The 13,197-nt window shown below is 39.5% G+C and overlaps 1 protein-coding gene across 1 annotated transcript in view; it reads left to right on the top strand.

The window, feature by feature from the left end:
- Positions 1–13,197, top strand: part of LOC139745576 (1-phosphatidylinositol 4,5-bisphosphate phosphodiesterase classes I and II-like) — a 134,562-nt gene that overhangs the window by 11,360 nt on the left and 110,005 nt on the right. The window contains exon 3 of the mRNA XM_071655972.1: positions 5,603–5,671. The gene's annotated coding sequence lies outside the window, so the exon portion shown is untranslated. The remainder of the gene's footprint in view (positions 1–5,602; positions 5,672–13,197) is intronic.

The raw sequence follows: 13,197 nt of genomic DNA, 5'->3' as shown, positions 1-13,197 counted from the left end.
TCTACAAACTTGAAGGTTTTTTTTTTTGTTCATGCCAAAAGGCCATCGACTTAAGACCTCTGCCTTGGGGTTGGAGCTCCCAGGGAGTTGGGCAGAGAGTTATGCCACCTGCTCAGCATCTGTTTATGTTGCCGTGACAACGAGAAGCCAGGGAGGGAAGGCCAAACTCTGTAGGGTACAGCCTGTCGTCTTTAATTGGGCTCAAGTGTCACCATCTTGTGGGGATATCTCCCCACTTCCTTTAGGATGTGGGAGAAATAAACAGTCTTGGGGAGGCATTTGTGAACTGTTGGAGTAATGATGTAAAGAACTCTAACATCTGTCCGGTTAGTGTTCGCTCAGTAGTGTTGGTATACACGTACAGCTGTATGTACTTGTTTGTATAAAATAAAATGCTTTGATACACCATACCCATCTTGATTATGGAATAAAGGTCACATGCATTTGGAAAATTAATAAGAAGCAGAGAAATTTCAGTACAACTTGGGAGATAGTCTCAGGATTTGAAATGTGTGTGGCATCATCAACCGCCTATTAGATACAGAAAATGAAATATTTGAAAGCATACCAAATCACAGACATTTAGTGTGGAAGGTACACTGTCAATTAATGGTTCCATTGGTAGTTTTGCAGGGTTAATGATCTGTAATGCTATCTGCCACTCTCATATGAGCACTCAATGGTCATGTCATATGGATGTGATTGTTGTACTCATGGCTTGAAATTGCCATTTTTAGTCTGTATCATGTTAAAGAGAAACAGAATAAGATTGAGTTATTAGTGTATGACCAGTTATCCAAACGATTGGCCCAAAGCAGCCATCTTGCAGGCAGGAGAGCCAGTGGAAGGGAAACCTGCCAAACTTGTCTCCACTTCCAGCGAGGAAGTCCTCTCCTGGACTGGAGCTGATGAGGAACAAACCTGTGAAGGGCTGCAGAGAGACGGGTGAGGTCACCTGTTGTGACCCATCCCCACACTCTGCCTCCGATGTTGATACATTCAGCAGCAACCCGCAACAGCGTGCTGGGGGCCCAGGGCAGCCCTGTTAAAGAGATCGCGTGCTACTACCAGCGGCTTCAACTCCACAGCTTTGAATAACAAGCAAGTTATAATGTCACCAGACTCCCATCACTGCGGAACTCATCAAATCACCGTCTTGACCTACAGTAGGCAAACTAATAAGTTCAGAGCAGTGGATGGTATCAACATCAAGTTTGTTTTTTCTTCTTAAAACTTGTTTAAGATCTTTGTGTCCTCATCCACCCTCTGGAACCTGTTGGCAAAGCAAGTTTGATACAGGTGAAAGGCATGCGCAATGAAAATGAGACTTCTCCAAGTAGTAAGATCTATATGCACAAGGTGCTCCTTACAGACAAAAGGAAAAGGGGGGATGACACTTGAAGTTTGGACTGTAATGGGCCATGAGGAAGTGACAGGGGTGAATCGATGTGAACGCGACTGAGTGACACATGTGAGGGCGTAACATTCAGGTCACCGGTGTGGAAGAAGTTCGCTGACTCTCTACCTGCGGCTGTCTGTCGTCCGGCTCCCGAGCTTTCTCCAGGATGAAAACCTCCTGCATCACTGATGGCCGACAAGGTTGTCCTCATGTTTTGACAGCATCACGGCATCTATGCAAATCTTTAAGCTTGTCTTCCCAGACCACACTCCCATTGTCTTGGATGACTTACATTTTCCTCTTCCTCGAGTAATGTTAAATAAAAGATGTCCATGGCTTAAAACAAGTTAGATGTCCTGATTTGCATTACTCTAAAAAAATCAATATAAACTTTTGTAGTGTCAAGTGTTGCAATTTACTGTATTTTTTAAAGTTCATTGTTTAAGCATTGAGAATTTTATAGATGATACCAATCTTAAATGCCAGTCTTTATTTGAAGGTGTCTTCAAGAACCATAAGTGATTTAATAGAGCATCTGAAAATAATAAAATGTGAAATTATATTGAATAGTAAGCAGTTGAGAATACAATCAGTTTTAATGGTAGCAGTATTGAGAAATTATGATGCAGCAACTAAATATCTAATACAAAGCTAAATGGAAATCAGAAGGCTTATGAGAGTAAATATGATACACAAACATGTATCAATTCACATGCAGTAGTCTTTATGGCAAGTGAAGCCTCTTGTGGTTTGTAGTAGCTCAACACTTACTGTACCAGAACTCCTCCTGCTTCTTGGGATGTATGTGTGTTTGATGCACAAATTGTTGATGTCCATCAGGTAAAATGCTCAGGGAGCGAATATGTGTTTCTGTCCGTTGAGAGTAAACAGCATGGAAAGGACAGGTTTAGCATCTTTTGTTACAAGTGGTAAGCAGATAGGGGAACACCGTTTGGAGTGATGTCTAGTGATGCATTATGGTCTTTCTGCCGCCAATAGTGGTGACCAATTTATCAGATCATAATATGATGTAAGTGTGACTGTTCAAGGAGCCGTAGGAATGAGCAGGTGGAAAGCTGCTATGTGTAATCAGAAGTTTGATGATTTTCTAGCATGGGTAACGAGTAGGCCTAATCCTGAGTAAGATGTGATAAGAATCCAGTATGACAATCTCAGAAAACATCTTACCATTTATATGGCATTTTCTGTTCTTAAAGCAGATATGACTGCATCACAAGTGATACCACAATGTTACAGATTCCCTTTAAGCCTTATATCCCACAGACCATATAGGAGTATTCTACGTCTGAAAACCCCGCCCAGTTGAGGAGGGTCAGTGTACGCTAATTGTTTACCCACCTCACACTTTAAATGCCTGCCTTGTCTGAGGTGGTTTGCTCCAAACAAACTGCAAAGAAGAGTGTATATACATTTACAGTGCGGTTCACAAAACCGCCCGGCCTGGCTTTGGATTATTTGCACAAATAGCAAATTATGAGTTCAGTCTCAGTTCACACTGATTCCCCAAAGCGTGTTTCCAGATTGTTGGCTATCAGTTACCAGTCATACAGTGAATTGAGCATTCATGGTCAGTTTGTGGCAGAGTGAGTGATTATTATTTTCCATCAATTGTATGAGGTCTTGAATATTATTTCCCCCCCCCCCCATTCATTCTTCATGTGAGGTTTCCCTCCTTAAACCTATAAGTAGATCTTAAAAGCTAAAATGTTGAAAATTGATAGTTTGCCTAAGGCGGTTATTGTGTCAAAATATAATACCAACCATACCACAAGAAATGGATCAAAATTTATTGCCACTTATTGACAGTGTAAACAAAAATGTATATGGGAAGGTAATGGATGAGATTTCTGTACGTGAAGCTGCATTTTTCCCCCTTGATGCTAGTCATGCCAATTTATATTCATCTCTGGTGTGAACTGGGAGGTAGAATTGCGTCTTGCACCATGGAGAGAGCTATTCTCATTTCTAAGATGGCAAATTTTTACGTTTTGAGTGAGATGGTGGAAGGCTGCAAGAGTATTTTAAAGGAACTATACAATGCAAATGTATGTTGACCTGTGTTGATTCACGATATCTTCAACCTCTTTTCCATGACCAAATGAATATCTAAATATGTGCCTATTATTCTATGATGATTTTCCATTATGTTTCTTCAGACTAGTCTGATATGTACATAGAAAAAAACAACAACTTCCATTCCAAGATTCTGCCACTGACATTGCCTGTCAATTATTGTTGAGGTACCAATATGATTAACAAAAGACATTTGGATGCACCTTTTCTCAGGTTGAGCATAACTCACATGTTTCCATATTACTCGTATGATTAACAAAATATATTGCAGAGAAACATGCAAGTTGTGCTAAGGTACATTCCAATGTCTTTTATTAATCATATTAGTACTTAAGCACCATTAATCAGTACTAGTCAACATGCATTTGCACTGCATAGGTCCTTTAACAGAGTGATTTTGTCTTCCCATTATTTTGCGATCTAGATTTTCAGAGGGCATTATTCTTCATTTGCCACCATTTGTCATCTCGAATTCAAGCGAATATCATTCACCCCATTTTGCCTTGCTCTCTGGTACATCTTCCGTGTTCTCCATGGTTTCTTCGTACCACTGTAGAATGGTACCTCTGTGTCTTTATAAAAGAATGTCAGTTCAGCTTCAAGTGTAGCATTATGTACTATGTACCCACTGGTTTCATTATTGTACTGGAGGCTGATACCCCTTTCAGGTAATCGCGGTTCAATTATCCGCATCCAAATAATGCGGATGAAGTAATCAAAATCGCGTTCATATATCCCATGAAGTGCGCACTACTTTTACGAGCGCCCGTTCATATAACGGTGCGAAAGACGGGAGTATTTGTCATGGTTACTGCGCACGCCTCTATAATGACGTAATGTTTCCAGTGATATATACTCACGTGTATGCACAGCTCTCGCTCAAGCTCAGCAATCAGCGGTTGTGCGGGAAATCGAGTGACCTTTGACCGAACTGTGGAATGTTAGTGCGCATAAGTCGTAAAACGCGTTCATGTATTCTCGATCAACTCCTCATGCTGCAATAATGCGGATAATAGCAGCATCAAAATAATGCGTACTTTTTTACTCCTCTCCCGTTCATGTAATCAAAATTTTACGACTTATTGCTCCTATTATCCGCATCCACGATTACCTGAAAGGGGTATTAGAAGCCATAGAAGAATTACTGTGGGCAACTGCTTGCTATAGGCTGTGTTTCATCAAGAGATGGTGAAGATATGATGTCATGATATTATGAGTGACAAGGTAATAAAATTCAAAGTATCTTGATGATATAGTGTATGTGATATTCATGTCTATTTATGTATATCTATATATTCTTTTTTTCTTTGAAATCCAAAACCATCTATCATCAAGTTTAGAAACATCACACCATACCAGAAATGAACTAAGTATTTCACTGCTTTTATGGGCAGTTGAAACAAAGAATAGATACATTATCATGTTAGTTTCATTGCTGTCCACTGAATATCCTGTTTATCTCATATTCCTGTATCTATTGTCATGTCATACATTACAGAAATAAATTTCTTCCCAACATGTGTGTGTCAGCCTAATTTTTTCCTCATATTAGTAGCTTATTTATTCATTGAACAGATTGATTACATACAGTTGAAACCCAATTTCATATAGAAGTACAATGTATAGTTCTGGTTTTCCTTGTTTGTTCTCTGGTATACCATGTATAATGATTTTCCTATTTCGTTTTAAAATTTCTATAAAACTGATTAATTTCTAGATCAGGTTGTTATGTTAATATTGTAAATACAATGCTGTGATTTTCAAGTATGTCTGTATGTTTTTTCATAGTGAAGTACATGAAAGAGTGTTTTGATGGTGTCAGCAGTATGTTAGCACTGTGTTTGATTTTATTGGAACTAATTGGAGACCACCAATTGAGAATGGGTATGTATACATGATATTCATCATCAGTATGAATGTTGCCATGGTAACCTGTGAAAGAAGGTAAGAGTATTTATAGTCAAGTACATAAATACAAATGATATATATCATGCTGGCTGTCATTCTTCTTGCAAGTTTATAGCCCTCCCCCACTTGGTGGATCATGCTGTCGTGATCTAAATGCAATTTTCACTAACATTTTGGTGCCATTTTGTGGTTTTCTTCCAGGATGTGGACTGCCTGGAATTGACGCAACTGAGAGACACGAGGACAGGGAGATATGCAAACACACCAAAGGTGAGGGTTTTTTTTTTTTTTTTGGTTTTTTTAGGTGTCAATGGGAGCAACTGATATCAAAATGGAAGAGAAAATGTTTCAGTATGTGCATTGTGGTGACATGACATTTGCTCATGAGACAATTGCTCATTTTTTTTTTAATCCAAGGGGTTGGGTTTGGGTTGTGATATTGTTTTAGGTTTAGTTTGATGTGAGCTCCCCTTTTAATCTCTTTAAAAGAATTAAAGAAAAAAAAATGAAAGAAGGCCTGTGAGCCCCCTTTAATTTTTTTAAAGAAAAGAATTGCGCTGAAGTTTTTTTTTTTTTGCTTGTCAGCCAATGAAATCCGGAAGTGGCACCAAAAATATTTGTTGCCCCCCCCCCCCCCCCCCCCTTTACGGAATCCCTTGCAGTCAATAGCGAGTCAGCCTTCAGATCCAAAGGACCTGGGCTTGATTTCCGTGTCCCACTGAGCAATGTTGTGTGTAACCATACTATCCCCTCTAGTAAGAGGCAAAACACTCTGTCCCTTGGATAGGACATAAAATGGAGGTCCCTTGTGTGAGAGAAACTCATGCACATAGAAGATCCTACTTCATTCAATGCAAAGAGTTAACCCAGTGAAGTGGTCCTCCCACACATCCAACTGGACCCCATGGAAGACCAGCTAGTGCAGCTGAATATGGGCTATCCAGCACTTCTCAGATTCTCAGATGGAAAAGAAAAAACAAACAAACAAACAAACAAACAAACAAACTTTTCCGCAAAAATACGGTTGAAATCACGTCTATCTCACAGTTCTAGGGAGTCTAGGGAGAATTTCAGGTATTTTGTTGTTGTTGTTGTTGTCATTGTAACTCTCGTTGCTGCAATGTACGTGATAACATTCCTCTGCAAATTGTTTGGGACATTGTAAATATTTTCAGGCATTGTGAACCAGGGGCTTGGCATTCAGCATACACAGTTGAAATGCGCAAAGAATGTCATATTGGTATGTAATGCACACCCAGACCCATTTGGGGGGAAAAGTCCCTCCGGTAGTGACTGGCAATAATAGCAGGCAGCAATGAAAGAGACTTACAGCTTCCAGGATGCGTACAGTGTATGTACTTGCAATTGATTGATGTAATTGAAATGTTACACATACAGTGACTGTTAGCCATTCATTCATTTGTATTCTTTTTTTTTTCTTTTTCACTGGGAATGTTTATTAATTTCATTGAGGGATGGCCTTTTAATGAGTAAATCATTTTAAGGCCATGAAGTATTAGTTCATTTTAAGTCGTACTTCAGCATGGAGTATTATAGATTTTTGTTCTCTTCAATCACTGGCATACGGTACTTTAGTCTGTGCTTTTCCTAATGTGCACATCTGTTTGTAGTTACTGATGGAATTGTTCATGATCAGAGTAGAATTCGCTTTTTGTCAGCATGGCAGTTGATATATAGAACAGTCCGAAAAAACAACAAATCTTGCATCATTTTTCCTTTAATCCCGGCATTGTAAGACTAGTTTGCTCCTTAAAGGACAAGTTCACCTTCATTAACATAAGGATTGAGAGAATGTAGCAATATTAATAGAACACATCATTGAAAGTTTGAGGAAAATCCTACAATCCGTTCAAAAGTTATGAATTTTTGAAGTTTTTGTGTAGTCACCGCTGGATGAGAAGACTACTGCAGTGTATGATGTCACATGCGTACAACAATATAAGGAAAATATAAAGAGAATTTCACAAAATTTCATCTTTTGAAAAAAGTACACATTCCCTTGACTCGTTACTGACATATGTTATGGGTAATATTATTCCCATTGCCTTTAGAAAGAGGCAAGTCAAGTTCTCTTTTATTATGCGAAAAAAGTTAAAATATGTTGACTTTTCTTTACAAGTCATTTTCTTTATACTGTTGTACTCATATGACATCACGAGCCTTAGTAGTCTCCTCATCCAGCGATCCCAACACAAAAGTCTTAAAAATTCATAACTTTTGCATCGATTGTCCAATTTTCCTCAAACTTTCACTGATGTGTTCTATACTAATAGTGCTGCATTCTCTTAATCCTTATGTTAATGAAGGTGAACTTGTCCTTTAATTCATGCATTAGAAGTGATGCTTCCCTGACAGTAATGCTTTTGGGATTATTAGCTCACCTGAGCCGAGGGCTCAAGTGAGCTATTGCGATCGCTCTTCGACCGGCGTCCGTCGTGCGTCGTGCGTCGTGCGTCGTCCGTCGTGCGTCGTCCGTCGTCCGTCGTCCGTCGTGCGTAAACTTTTTACATTTTCATCTTCTTCTTGAGAACCCCATGACCGATTTTCACCAAACTTGGCAGGTAGCATCCCTAGGGGGATAGGATCTCAATTTGTTCAAATGGGCACCATGGCCCACCTGGGGGGGGGGGGCCCCAGGGGGGCCCAAACACCCTAAAATTAAGGAATCTTTAAAAATCTTCTTCTCTAGAACCAGAAGTGATAGGGCTTAATTGATACTATGAGTAAGTACATTGAAGACTGTAGTTTCAAGTTTGTTCATGGGGGAATCAGGGGTGCCCCCCTTGGGACCCAGGGGAGGGGGGGTGGGGAGGGGTCCTAATGGGGCCTAAATTGTACATTTTCATCTTCACTTTGAGATCGCCATGTCTGATTTTCACCAAACTTGGTAGTTAGCATCCCTAGGGGGATATGATCTCAATTTGTTCAAATGGGCACCATGGCCTACCTGGGGGGTCCCCAGGGGGCCCAAACCCCCTAAAATTAAGGAAACTTTAATAATCTTCTCTAGAACCAGAAGTGATAGGGCTTGGATGATACTATGAGTTAGTACATTGATGACACACATAGTTTCAAGTTTGTTCATGGTGGAATCAGGGGTGCCCCCCCCCCCCCCCCCCCCCCCTTGGGATCCAGGAGAGGGATGGGAAGAAGTCCTACAGTTGTAATGGAGTCTGAATTGTACATGTTCATCTTCTTCTTGAAAACCTCATGATGAATTTTGACCAAACTTAGCAGGTAGCATCCCTAGGGGGATAGAATCTCAATTTCTTCAAATGGGCACCATGTCCCTCTTGGGGGGCCCCTAGGGGGCCCACCCCCCCCCCCCACCCCACCCCCCACATTTTAAAGGAATATTTAAAATCTTCTGCTTTAGAACCAGAAATGATAAAGCAAAGTTAATATCATGAGTTTGTACATGATGACTTTAGTTCCAAGTTTGTTAATTGCAGATCCAGGGCTGCCTCCCCCCGAGTTGAGGGGGGGGGGGGGGGGGATCCATATGCAGACCTAAAATTTCCAATGTTCTCAGGTAAGAGTATGCAAGAATGCATGGAAGGTGAAATTGTGATACTCAGGTGAGCACGTGACCCGCGGGTCTCTTGTAGAGTTTGTATCAGCTTTTTTTTCTCATTGCAAAACAGGATGGGGATATTGCTGTAAGGGTTAGCTTATATGATTGTAAGGATAGACTTGAATTGTATTGTCTAGACCTCATCCAAGAAAGCTACAGTGTAGCATGCTGTTGACTAACATAGTGTATTAATTTTGTGGTAGTACATACATGTAGATATTACAAGATGTGCAAGTTCTATTTATACATGCAGTAACTTTTGGTAGTTATTTATAACCTGCTAGTTTAGAGATCAGTGAATGAATGTACAAATTTCTTATATAATAAGAATGTAAGGAAAATGAATGAAATCCAGTTTAAAGTAGGATACAGCTAGCCTGTTCTCAGTATGTGTCAACACTATGATGGTGCTAATTTGTCTTGAGTGGTCCATATTATACAAGAAACATTAGAAATTACTGTAAAAGTGGATATTTTCGCGCGACTAATTTTTCGCGCTTCGCCGGGTAAGAAGAGTTACGCGTGTTTTTAATTCCGCGGAATCAAGACATCACGCACAGGAACATATGGCAAGCAAAAATATTCGCGTGCTTTTATTTTCGCGCTAGCTTCTGGTTGCGCGAAATGCGCAAAAATTTCAACACGCGAAAATTTCCACTTTTACAGTATATGAAACAAGAACAAAAACACATTAACACTAATTAAGATTAGCCATGGAAACTGCATTTTTCAGAATGAAAATGTGTTACAAAACATAGTATGATATAATTCACTCTTTCATGTACATTTTTTATTAAAGATGATTGGCTCACATGAAACAAGGACAACAGGGATGCATACAAGTACATTGTATATCTAGAACTGTACAACTCATCTGTGTTGGTATGCACTGTTAGGTATGCATAGATCATGTAATTGACCATTTTGAAGTTATCAATTACCACTGAGATCCTGATGCTGGCAAAGTTGTCAAAGGTCAGAAGTTTGCATATTTTGTGCACTTCTAAACCTAGCTTTCCCTTTCTTACTGCAGTGTCGCATGACAATTAAATCTTGAACTAATATTGAAGCTCTCAAATTATACTCTTCTGTTCATGTATACTGTAATTGTCGTAATTTGTGCAGATATGCTCGTACAACATTTCTGTATATGATTCCATTTTCATTTCTTATTACCCTCTGCGTAGACCACTTTGTTGGCCCCATAACAAATGATTTAAACAGTACAAACAAAAGCATCAAACCAAACAGGGGGAAACACATCCTGTTAAGACAAAATGAGAATAGAAAATGTTTATTAGAACAAAGATGACCTAGAATGTAATTTGCTGTGTATGAATTATTTGTGACATGCTCCTTGTTGAAAACAACAGTACCAGGAGCAGGAAATGAAAGGAAACTTGCAATAATGATAACTTCGTTCTCGTATCGCAGCGAACTTGATTGATTGAAAGTGAGATGCTGAGAGATCAGAATTGCCTCTTCAATCTCAGAACTACCAAATATTTGACTTGGAGATCTAAATCTCATCACTCAATGGTGACATGGTGGTGAATCTGTCATGGCAAGTTTCGATATGTTCGTTAATTGTCATTTCAATGTTGACATGTTATTATTAACCCAATGACTCACGTGAACCCTCAATAACAAAGTGCAAAAAACTTCATAAATGTCATAACTGGCACTGAGAACATAATTGAGACGTCTTTCAGCATCTCAGACATTTTTCAATTAGCTTATAATAGATGTGTTATGATTGCTTGTGACTGATGTCAAATTTTGATCTATGAAATGATTGCTGTGTACATAATTATTTTCACTTTCTAAACTCAGTACAGACATTGATGCTAATCTTACTTGTAGGTCTGTGAAAGTCAAATCAATGAACAGAATTGCATTCTAGCACTCATGGCCGACATACTTAGATATCATATTTGAATATTCTACATTTTGAACTGTCTTGGGAGAAACAAGTAAGCTGAGAGCTTTAATTATGAAAACTCTGACATCAAATAACAAACAAAGAATACTAATACAATTGGTAATCTTTGATTTGACAAACAAATGCGGATATGTCAAACAGACTTTGGTTCATTACTACTTAAGACGACAAATCTTGTGCACTTAACACCTTGTATTTCAAAGAAGCAAATCATCTGGTACTACTGTAGACACCATATATTTCGAGATTGACCTGTTAAGGACGGACAGATTTTGCTACAACACACATTTCCCATAGACACCTGCCCGAGTATACTCGGGACTCGTCCTCAACGGGTTAAGCGTACAGGTATGTGTGTGCTAAAACTGCCCACCTCTCTCACGGAGAAACGCACGTCCGCTGGTTTCCATAGAAATGTATGCTGACTTCAAACCAGGAACTCTAAAGGGGGTCTCTCACCCTCCACTGGGTTACCTCAGCTCTAGTAATGGCTTATGTCTGGCTTGTCCTCCAGAGGTTCTCTGGGTTAAGGGGGACTCTAATTGGGGTATATACTTGGTAATAACACAAAGACGGGAAATATTTTACCGTGGAAATGGCCATCATCACTATTTTTATATTACATGTCAACCTCGGACATTACTTTGTATATTTGAATTTGTTGAATTTAGTGGGCTTCCCAAAGAAGGGTCCTGGTAATGACACAACATTGATTCTGGCAGCCAGAAACCGACACTTGCCAGCAATCAAACCGATATTACATGACGGGCCCCGTTTGACAACCACTCATGAGGTGATTGCTTTTACAGCTACAAATTATGCCCTACCTCGTGGTTGGTGTAATTAAATCATCGCCTGTTGACTGATGAGCTGACGCTTAACCAATATCAGTTGTTCCTCCCCTGCCATCATGGATGTGCTCAGCTCTTTGTTGTGGGGTGGATATCTGGGTGGTGGAGACATGGTAGAAATGAGCTCATAAGTCCTCTGAACATAACTACAGTCCCTGTTGGGATCTGAAAGGACTTCAACATTAGTCGTACGTATCAGGGATCATAATCCGTATCATTTTGAATTGTATGAGCTAATGGCATCAAATCCACAAGCACTCGAAAGGCTAGTGCCAAGGTAAATACCATTAAGCACCTAATAAGCACAAGAGGATTAACGATTTAATCACCAGCATAATACATTTTTTTCCCCGACTGTAGTCTTTTTTTTTTTTGAAGGGCAGAAGACTTGCATTCTGTCGGATTATGGCTCATGCACTTTTACAATGATATCTGCTCAGCATGAAGGGTTTGAGGATTGTGAAGGTATTCTGCTTCATGAATGCCTTTATGAACATACGTAACACTGATCAACATATGCTGATAATATGAATACTGGACATTGGACGTCAAGTAAGTCTTGAATTAATGTTCGCCTATCTCACAGTAACAAGTTTTGCATTCATGAGAACAGTGAAAACACAATGGTAGTTTTTCAAAAGCCCTTATACTAAAGCAATCATTGTAGATTCAATAGTGCCATTCACGCACACCTGAAATTAATGGTTTTTGAAAATTGATTTTTGCAGCTTGATCGAAGAACCATTAGTTCTTGTGTGTGGATTAAAAAAAAAAGTTCAGTGATTCCCATAATACACATTGTGATGCAAAAACAGGTGCAGCTTGGGTTGGTTTCAGAAACTCTTGTGATAATTTGCTCTGTGCGGCATGTGTGAATAGCACGCAAAAAAAACCCATAAATTTTTTGCAGTCCCATGATGCCCACTTGTTGCAGTCAGGAGATTCAAAGTGCTTCATTTGTGGCCGAGGGATTGTGCTTTTGCTGGTGTGAATGGTGGTAAATTAAGTAGATTACATAAACTCAACTCCTGAGTGTGAATGGTGCTAGGGTCAAGGTACAATTTGTAGCAAGAGTGTACTCTTTTTCTTTTATTGAACAATATGTCTGAGGCTGCATTTATCAACTCTCCCATGTTTGAAACATGTTTCAATACCCACTATCATAACGCATTTGCTAGCACCTTTCAGATTGCGTTTCTGGAGTAGATGCGTTTTAATCAACTCTGTCATGAGTCGATTTGGAGACCTTGTCACTGCACGGCTCCATTGCACAGTTTGACCCAAGGAGCCGGCAGCGGTTGGCATTGGCAAGTCTGAGCTACAAATGCATTTCAAAAGGACTTTACATTTATCAACTCTATAGAAATGTGTTTCTGGATCAAATACAGTTGCGGTTACACCTTTTTTT

Source organism: Diadema antillarum, unplaced genomic scaffold, assembly GCF_040938485.1.
Source record: "Diadema antillarum isolate AM-2024a unplaced genomic scaffold, OU_Dant_1.0 scf00000036, whole genome shotgun sequence".
NCBI classification, from domain to species: Eukaryota; Metazoa; Echinodermata; class Echinoidea; order Diadematoida; family Diadematidae; genus Diadema; species Diadema antillarum.
This window is presented reverse-complemented; position numbering and strand designations above follow the sequence as displayed.